Below are 8,576 nucleotides of genomic sequence, written 5' to 3'. Positions count from 1 at the left end.
TGTAGCGTGTTCGTGGAGATAAGGAAGGAAGAGGACGAGGTTGGCGAGACTGACACGATTTTATTCCACACTAAATAAAACAACCAACTTAAATAGAGCATCAAAAGTACACAACATAAATCCACGGTCTTCCTTCTAGCCTGGCTTGTGTCGCTCTGAAGTCAGCGAAGGTCCCCCTTGCTGACTGAGAAGTTTGGGTTTGTGGCAGCTCGCGTCGAGTCCGTCTCTCTCTTCCCATTGTGACTTCGTCCGATGTTTATATTCTCTCCCCGCGCCCTTACTGGAACGAGACACAGGTGTTGATCGTCTGTAATTACTCCACTCATTTACCGCTCGTCTCCCGGCTCTCTCTCCTGCTGCACACCTCGCTACACCACGCTCCCCTCGCCACACACAGAAAAACACGTATTCGGACTATATGACCCCTTTAAAACAACTGTTAAAAGTGTTTTCTTACCAGCGAAGGAGAGTCGTGTTGTTTGTTTTCCATAATAGTAAATGGCCGATGTGTACGTCCTGCTATTTTTATCATCATTTACCTTTCTTATCTCTGCACAGTAGTACAGTCCCAGATCAGAAGCTGTGATGTTATTAATATGTAGATCTAAAGAATCAATGTTGGGGTCTTGACGAAAGCTGAAATGTGGGGAGTCTTCTTCATACATTATCTTGTGATCTAATACAAGAGAGGGTTGATGTTCATGAGAGCAGTTTCTTATCCATACAATGGTGGAACCACGACTTAAAGGACGGTCACAGATGAGAGTGATGTTGTCTCCTGGTCTGACCTTCAGCTCGATCTCTGTTCCGTAGATTTGTTTTTGAATGAATAGTAAGACGTCTGCAAGAGCAGAAAAAATAGATTCCTTAAAAGTTGATCTAGGTCCAAAGCAAAAGCAATCACACTTATAATGTTAACACAATAGCTTAATAAAATATTTTAAAAAACAGATTAAATAAAAATTGTCTTACATATAAATGCAGCGAGAGTAACTCTTAATCTCTCCATCTCAATGAGTGTGAACGATTGACTCTGATGATGCAGATATCAGCTCTCATCTGTCACACCAATGGAAAATTTATTTAGACATATGAGGAGTAAGAGTCAACCAATCACAAGTGTAGGTGTGGTTTGACTGTTTTGTGCTTTTTATTGGTTCAAAAAATTGGACATGCTGCTCAGTCTTATACCTTTTAACAAGCGGACACACATGCAGAGAGGAAACATTATTTAAAGACAAAAGCTTTTCTTTCTGACTGATATGGTACTATACTGTAACTCCGATTTAATTTCCAGATGTAGATAAGTATGTTTACTTGAAATCAATTTCTTTCTCATGCAATCAGCCAATCTAACACCTGTGTGTCTTACAGTTTGAAAAGAAACTGATCCATTAAATCATCTGTATAGCACCATGATTTATGAACTACTTTGTTTTGTTATAGTGCATCAAACTACAAAGCTGCAAGGCAACAAAACACGTGATAAGAGGAAACCCACAAACCTTTCATTCAGACCACTTTTAGACACATTTGCTGTTTATTTACATAATCAGATTCTCACCTCAAAACTCTTATAGTTGATCATTTTCCACCAAGAACAAATGTTTCCATTAGCCTTGGGTGTTGGGTCGAGTGTAGATTTGCCTGGGACACCTTAAAATGGTTATGTGGTTTAAAAAAACTTTTGTATCTTTGTTTAAAATACACATCTTTCCTATAAAAGCAATAATTTAAGTAAGCGTTAATCCACAGCTAGCCGTGCGTTAAAGGGTTTTAATGCACGACGTGGAGGCCAAAAACCTCTGCGAAGTGCATTAAAATCCTTTAACGCACGGCTAGCTGTGGATTATCCCGCTTATACCATGGTCATTTGCCAAGTTAAATCTTTTATTGATGTTTACAGTGAAATTTTAGATCAAACAGGTGAAAATTACAGTGATTTTGTCAGTTAAATTTCAAATGTAATCAAACTTACTGGAGCTACCTGTGCGTTAAAGGGTTTTAATGCACACCTTCCAGCCAATCAGAATCGAGTATTCAAAAAGACCATGGTATAANCCCTTAAAATGATACATTCTCTCAGTTTAAACATTTGATATGTCATCTATGTTGTATTCTGAATAAAATATTGAAATTTGAAACTTCCACATCATTGCATTCTGTTTTTATTCACAATTTGTACAGTGTCCCAACTTTTTTGGAATCGGGTTTGTATATACATATATATATATATACTGTATATATATATATACATACATATATACACATATAATAGGGCTAAGTAGTACCGATGCAGATATACTACAAAGTCTGCTTGTATTTGTCATTAGGAGCTGTCCAATGTGCTAAATGTATACTGATATATACACAAATTTCTCAACAGGGATCGCTATAAGCCCTCTTGATTTTTGGTGTTAACTGTTTACAAATTTACTTAGACGTCTTTTCTAGGCAAATAAAACACGTTGGGTAATTGAAAACAACAAAACAAGGGCTCAATAATACATGCTGGAGTGCATTGTACACAGACACTGTATACACTTATTTATATGTAATAGTAAAATAATACTTAATAATTTACTTTTATTTCTTAATTGTGAAAACAGAATGCATATGGTAAAAAAACATGCTAGTTTTACAGGTCCTTGATATGTGATGATGTGGAGGCTTTACAAATCAAATCAATTCACAGTAATTTGCTTATCATAAAACCCCTAAAAAGTGTCAAAAACATCATTACCATGGTCTTAAGAGAGTTTTTCCAATCAGCTTTGTGAGTGCACTAAGCAGCAGTGTATTAATTGGCAAATATTAAGTTTGCACAAACATTTTGCATTGATGTTTTTAGGGTCGATCTAAAGTATAAAAACAGAGACATTCAAAACAACCTAAATTATCATATTTGACATTGAAAACATTGCAAGTATACTGACAACAAATATCAAAACCGTATGAAAATTTTCTTTCTTTTCTGCATTAAACTCTGCATTAAACACAAAGAAGAAGGGGTTTAACCGTTTAACGCAAAACTTAAACCACATGTACTTTGTGTAGTTATGCTTTTGAATAGTTAAATTGTGGCAAAATATACTTTAATATTAATGTATCAAAATCTATTTTATTAACATTCCACAACATACATAAACAAAAAGTGTTTTGATGCAGTTAAGAAAGGAAATGTGTGTAGTTTCTATGATTTTATGTCAAATGGAATGAGTACCTGTAGTTTGAGTTCGACAGAGGCAATAAACACAAGCAGAGGAGAGGAGTGAAGAGAGGAGAACACACACACTCAACACACACTCAACAACAGCATCCAACAATTACAGCGTAATTCAAAACCTTCAGGAAGGGTAGACTCAGAAGGGACTGGTTCTAAATAAAACAGAAGCATGAAAATTCACACATCCACATGTTATTTTAATCTTAATAATCTTTAATCCTAAATAACAGTGTTCATATGCAGCAATTTTCCTACATGGAGCCTTTTTTAATTGTTACATATTTCTATAAAAGATAAAGTATGATCTACTATCAACTGAAAAGTTTGATATTTCATTTCAGTAAAGAACCCTAATTTATTATCACATATTTTACTTTGCACTTTTTTCACTTACCAACATGATTAAAAGCAACATGTAGAAAAGCTTTCTCACCCAACAGAGAGAGACGAGTTCTCCTGTTCCCATACTGATACTCCAGCTTGGAGTGTAACATGCCATTTACTGTACGTCTGTGAATGTTCTTTCTGTTTTTCCACAGTAATAGATTCCTCATCGTACACACTGACGTTCTCAGTATGTAGGTCATAGGCATTACTGGAGCTGTTTTGCGCAAAACTGAAATGGTGAGAAAAAAAACTTTACCAGGTATGCAAAATCTATCCAGAGAGATGACTGAGTTCCGTATGATTCATTTTTAATCCAAACAACCAATGAACCAACTGGTATGACACAGTCATAGAGAGTGACATTGTCTCCTTGTTTAACTTTGATTTTCACTTCTGTCCCAAATATTCTTTGGTGTTCACAAAACAAAACTCCTGCATACAAATAATTGACAAAACAGTCAATAACATCATATAATTGTATTTAGTATACACTACTTGGTATGTACTATGTATTCTTTTATTTACACTACCTCTCAATAAAATGTCATACAGCAAAATGACCTACAGTAACATGAAAATAATTCTTATGAAGATTACTTACAGTATGATTACTTACAGCACTTTCGCGCTCCATCTCAGTGACTAGAAGCGTGTCAGATCAGTGACAGATCAAGAAAAATGTCAGCTGTTATCTGATTGGTCCACTGCGGTGGGAGGTTTTTCTGCTCAAGTGCTCTGATATATGTTGAAAAATTTTCTCACGTTTAGATTGGTCACTGTGTTAACCCATTGTTGGGTCAAATATAAACATTTTCTGGGTTAATTTAACCCAACGATTGGGTTTGTCCCTTTCTTTCTGACCCATCGCTGGGTTGAAAGTAACCCAGCATTTTTAGAGTGTGATATTTAAATTATTACATGTATTTATAGCGATACTATATAGCGATATCAAGTCAAGTCTGTTTTTATATACAAATATAGTGCTTCTCACAATGCACTTATATTGCAGTCCTAATGTCTCAAATTTCAGATGGTCCTTTTTAATCAAAAAACCTGATGCGTGTGGTGTGGGTTTCCTGTTTTGTCTCTCTCTCTCATTGTACTGTGTTAGTCTCTAATCTGCTAAATAATGTGATTATCTGCATGCATGCTTGTACAAGAATGTTTATGAGAACTATAATGCTCTGGGTCCTGAATAAGTTGCAAACCTAATGATTCCAACCACAAACTATTCTATTTTATTTGTGCATGTTATTGCCACTAGTAGCAGATAGACATAAGCACAAAATTGTCTCTCAGAGTTATGAGAAGAACTCTAAATGCTGGGTTATTGAGAGGTATCAACCAATCACAAGTGTCCGTATAAATAGTTTTACCATGGTTTGGCAGTTTTGTGCTTATAGGAGCTATTGTTATTTGATTAACAATTCATCTTCTTAATGCAAAAGACACTCAATCAGCTCATACCATGATGGTTTTTAACTATTGGTTCTACCTGAACACTTACTCAGTTCTAGGGTTTGTTACGCTGTGGGAGATCGAAAAAATTGTGACACAACGCACATCATGAAACATCATAAAATCACATCTGAAACATTAAACATTTTTATTTGCTTTGTGACTTCACATAAAAAAATATCTGTTAAAAATGATAAATCAAACTCCACTGTCCAATGCTCTAAAACTGTCATGATTCTGCCGCATCATGTCATGTTTTTCGTGGTCTAGTGGCAGGCTCATGACAGAACCCCATGTTTCATGTGGAGATGGGTAATTTTGGCCCTTATGGCCTTCCATACACCCTCTCGTCTCCTCGTTATTGCTCGTTTATTGTTTCATGCCCTTCACCTGTTCCCCTCTTGATTTATCTGCTTTATAATGCCGTTGTGGTATTGCTGGTTCATTTTGATTCGTGTGGTGTAAGTTCCTGTGTCTTGTCAAGTTTAGTCTAGTGTAGTCATTTTGTAAATTACGTCAAGTGTTAACTGTAGTTCTTGTGTAGGTGTAGTTAGTCTTAGTCCTGTCTTGTCGTGTTATCATACTCCCTTGTTTTGTTATGTTACCCCCTCGTGGGTTTTTTTTTGGTTTTGTCTTTATTATTTATTAAATGCCTTGTTAACCCCTTACCCGCTGTCTGCACCTGGGTCCTCTGTCCTTGTCTCACCACGTCATGACAAAAACATCATTTGAGTAGCCATTTGGTCTACAGTAGTTAATCAATGTTTTGTCCAATAACAACACCCATTTCTTAGTAAATGTAATGATGTCTTGCTTTCTCAAGCATCTGAAAGTGTAAAGCTGCAGACACGGCATGCATTCAAACCAACGCCACCACAAACTGACCACATGAGCAAGCATTTACACCTTCACACACAACGTCCTGTCTATTTCTGTCTCATATGCATCAAACTTAAGTGGAAACATTTGTGGTTAAGATCATCTATACTGAGAATAAAAGACCCTTCGCCAAGAAACACGGCTGAAATTTGCAAAAGTAACAACTTTGAAGATCCGAGAAATCTTTACTGAGAAATCTTTAACCTTCTAGTAAAAAATTTAAAGTAGGCCTAATTACTTGTGTTAATTGCGTTTTAAAGTGGTCAATCTTACATTGACCGATCCAAAATATAAGAAAATATGACAAAGCAATTAATTTATTTTTATGAACTTCTGACGACAAACAAATGTTGCCACAGAAGCTGCTTTTGTGTTTGGTTTATCAGGCACATCTTGATTTTTCAAATTGACGTACTCAGCAGGATCAGAATGCTTACATCTCTCAACGTATTATGTATCAAAAGGTGTTTATTGAAAAAGTCCGATTAAAATTCCTCTTTTTTATCTTTAATATAAACAACTGCATTTACAAAAGCTAGAAATATATTTAAAACAACATACTAAAAAGGAATTAATCCTACTCTCGTCCTATATTTTGACTTGTTTAATCGCAGAATTAAAGATACAGTATATCCACCAACACACAGTGAAAGAGGGTCAGATGCCACAGCACACCACAACAACACTCTGTAAAAATCTATGAGCATGGAAGACACAACTGCAATATACTGGACAAGAATACTGTCAGTTCACTTCTGTACAGACATTAAGAACCAGACAAGAGATTTTGTGAAGTGTACACGCTTAAATAGTCTTATATACTGCATTTTTCAAAATTAGACATGAAATTAGTGGTTTCAGTCAGAAGGTTTTAATGAAAATGGCACCTGCATTCTTTTTAACCATCAGAAGTGCTGTACTGTGTCTGTTCTGACCGGAGCATATGTACTAAAGTCAGAACTCTGCGGCTGCTTCTTTTTGAGACGTTTCTGTCTTCTAGTTGTTACGTCCAATGAAGCATAACACACCTCATCATCATCACCCTGAAATAAACATTATTCTAATTCTTAATCAATTTTAAAAACTGAAATATTTCGGTTATAAATTTAGACTTTAATGTTATGAATAACATGTTTGACAACATTCCCTAAAAATGCAGTGCCTGTAGTATTGAAACATGCTAGTTTGTCAGTGTTGTTCATACCTCAGGAGTATTTCTACTTTTGTGTTCTTTGTGATCAGTTCCACCATCTGAAATTTGTTAAAATAAGAACATCACTTACTTAATTGCATTTTAAATAGTTTATGCACATAACAATGGCATGAGTAGCGCATTCTGTGCACAGACGCTGATCCAAATACTATGACAAAGGCATTTGCTGTACATTTCAAAGTAAAATGTTACAATTAAAGAAAGAAATGATATTATGTACCTGTAGTTTTCTTCTGACAGAGACAGTACACACAGATGAGGGAGAAGAGAACACACACAGGACACACACTGAAGAGCAGCGTCCAGCAGAGAAAACAGTCTGATACAGAAGGGGGTGAGACGGTGCTGGAGGGTCCAGAACAGGCAGTTACTGGAAAAAAAAGAAAAACTATTTATAGTCAATTATATTTTTTATGAAAGGCAGTATACAAGAATTATACAAGCAAAATTGCAAGAAAAAAATTACAACTAATATTATAATAACAACTGACAAAAGTGCTCTTACCGGCAAAAGAGAGATGTGTTGTCTGGTTTCCATAATGGTACACATCAGATGAGTATATAATGCCATTTTTATCTTTATATACTTTTCTCTCTAATTCCGCACAGTAGTACAGTCCCAGATCAGAGACTGTAATGTTAGTAATATGTAGATCAAATGAATTAATGTTGGAGTTTTTAAGCAAACTAAAACGTGGAAACATTTCTCGAAAGGTTTTCTGATAATCTATAATGAGAGAGGGTTGATTTTCATGAGAGCAGTTTCTTATCCATAGAATGATGGAACCATGAGTTAAAGGACGGTCACAGATGAGAGTGATGTTGTCTCCTGGTCTGACCTTCAGCTCGATCTCTGCTCCATAGATTCTTCTCTCTCTGAACATTACAACATCTGCAGAAGCATAGAAAATAGACTGCTTAGAAGTTGATCTCCAGTGCAAAAGTAATCACAGTTACAGTATACTCATGTTAAGACAGATAGCTTAATAAAATATTTTTAAAACAAAAAAAAAATATTTTGGTTTTACATGAAAGCACAGCAAGAGTAACTCTTGATCTCCACATCTCAGCGAGTAAGTGTGAACAACTGAGTCTGGTGATGCATACATCAGCTCTCATCTGATTGGTTCACACAAATGGAAAATTGAGTCGGACACTAAAAGAGTGAGAGGTGCATCAACCAATCACAAGTGTCGCTCTGATATTTTGTGCTTTTTTTTCGGTTCACAAAATTGGACATGTTTATCAGTCTTATACCTTTTAACAAACACACATGCAGAGAAACATTTGAAGACTTTTGTTCATGACTAATATGTTTAGCATCACTCTGTGTTTTATTTCAGATGTAGATAAGTATGTTTACTTGAAAAATGATCTGCATTTCCTTTTACATGTAATCAGCCAATCTAAAAC

General features: G+C 35.5%; 1 long non-coding RNA gene across 1 annotated transcript; it reads right to left on the bottom strand.

Moving 5' to 3' along the window:
• Positions 1-7: 7 nt before the first annotated feature.
• LOC130553156 (uncharacterized) lies at positions 8-1,654 on the bottom strand. The gene is made up of 3 exons (XR_008962822.1): positions 1,565-1,654; positions 973-1,059; positions 8-841 (listed from the first exon to the last, which is right to left on the bottom strand). It is a non-coding gene; the product is annotated as an uncharacterized LOC130553156 (long non-coding RNA).
• Positions 1,655-8,576: the final 6,922 nt, after the last annotated feature.

This window comes from Triplophysa rosa, linkage group LG4, assembly GCF_024868665.1.
Source record: "Triplophysa rosa linkage group LG4, Trosa_1v2, whole genome shotgun sequence".
NCBI lineage: Eukaryota > Metazoa > Chordata > Actinopteri > Cypriniformes > Nemacheilidae > Triplophysa > Triplophysa rosa.
Note: the sequence above shows the minus strand (reverse complement) of the source record. Positions and strands in the feature narration are given on the sequence as shown.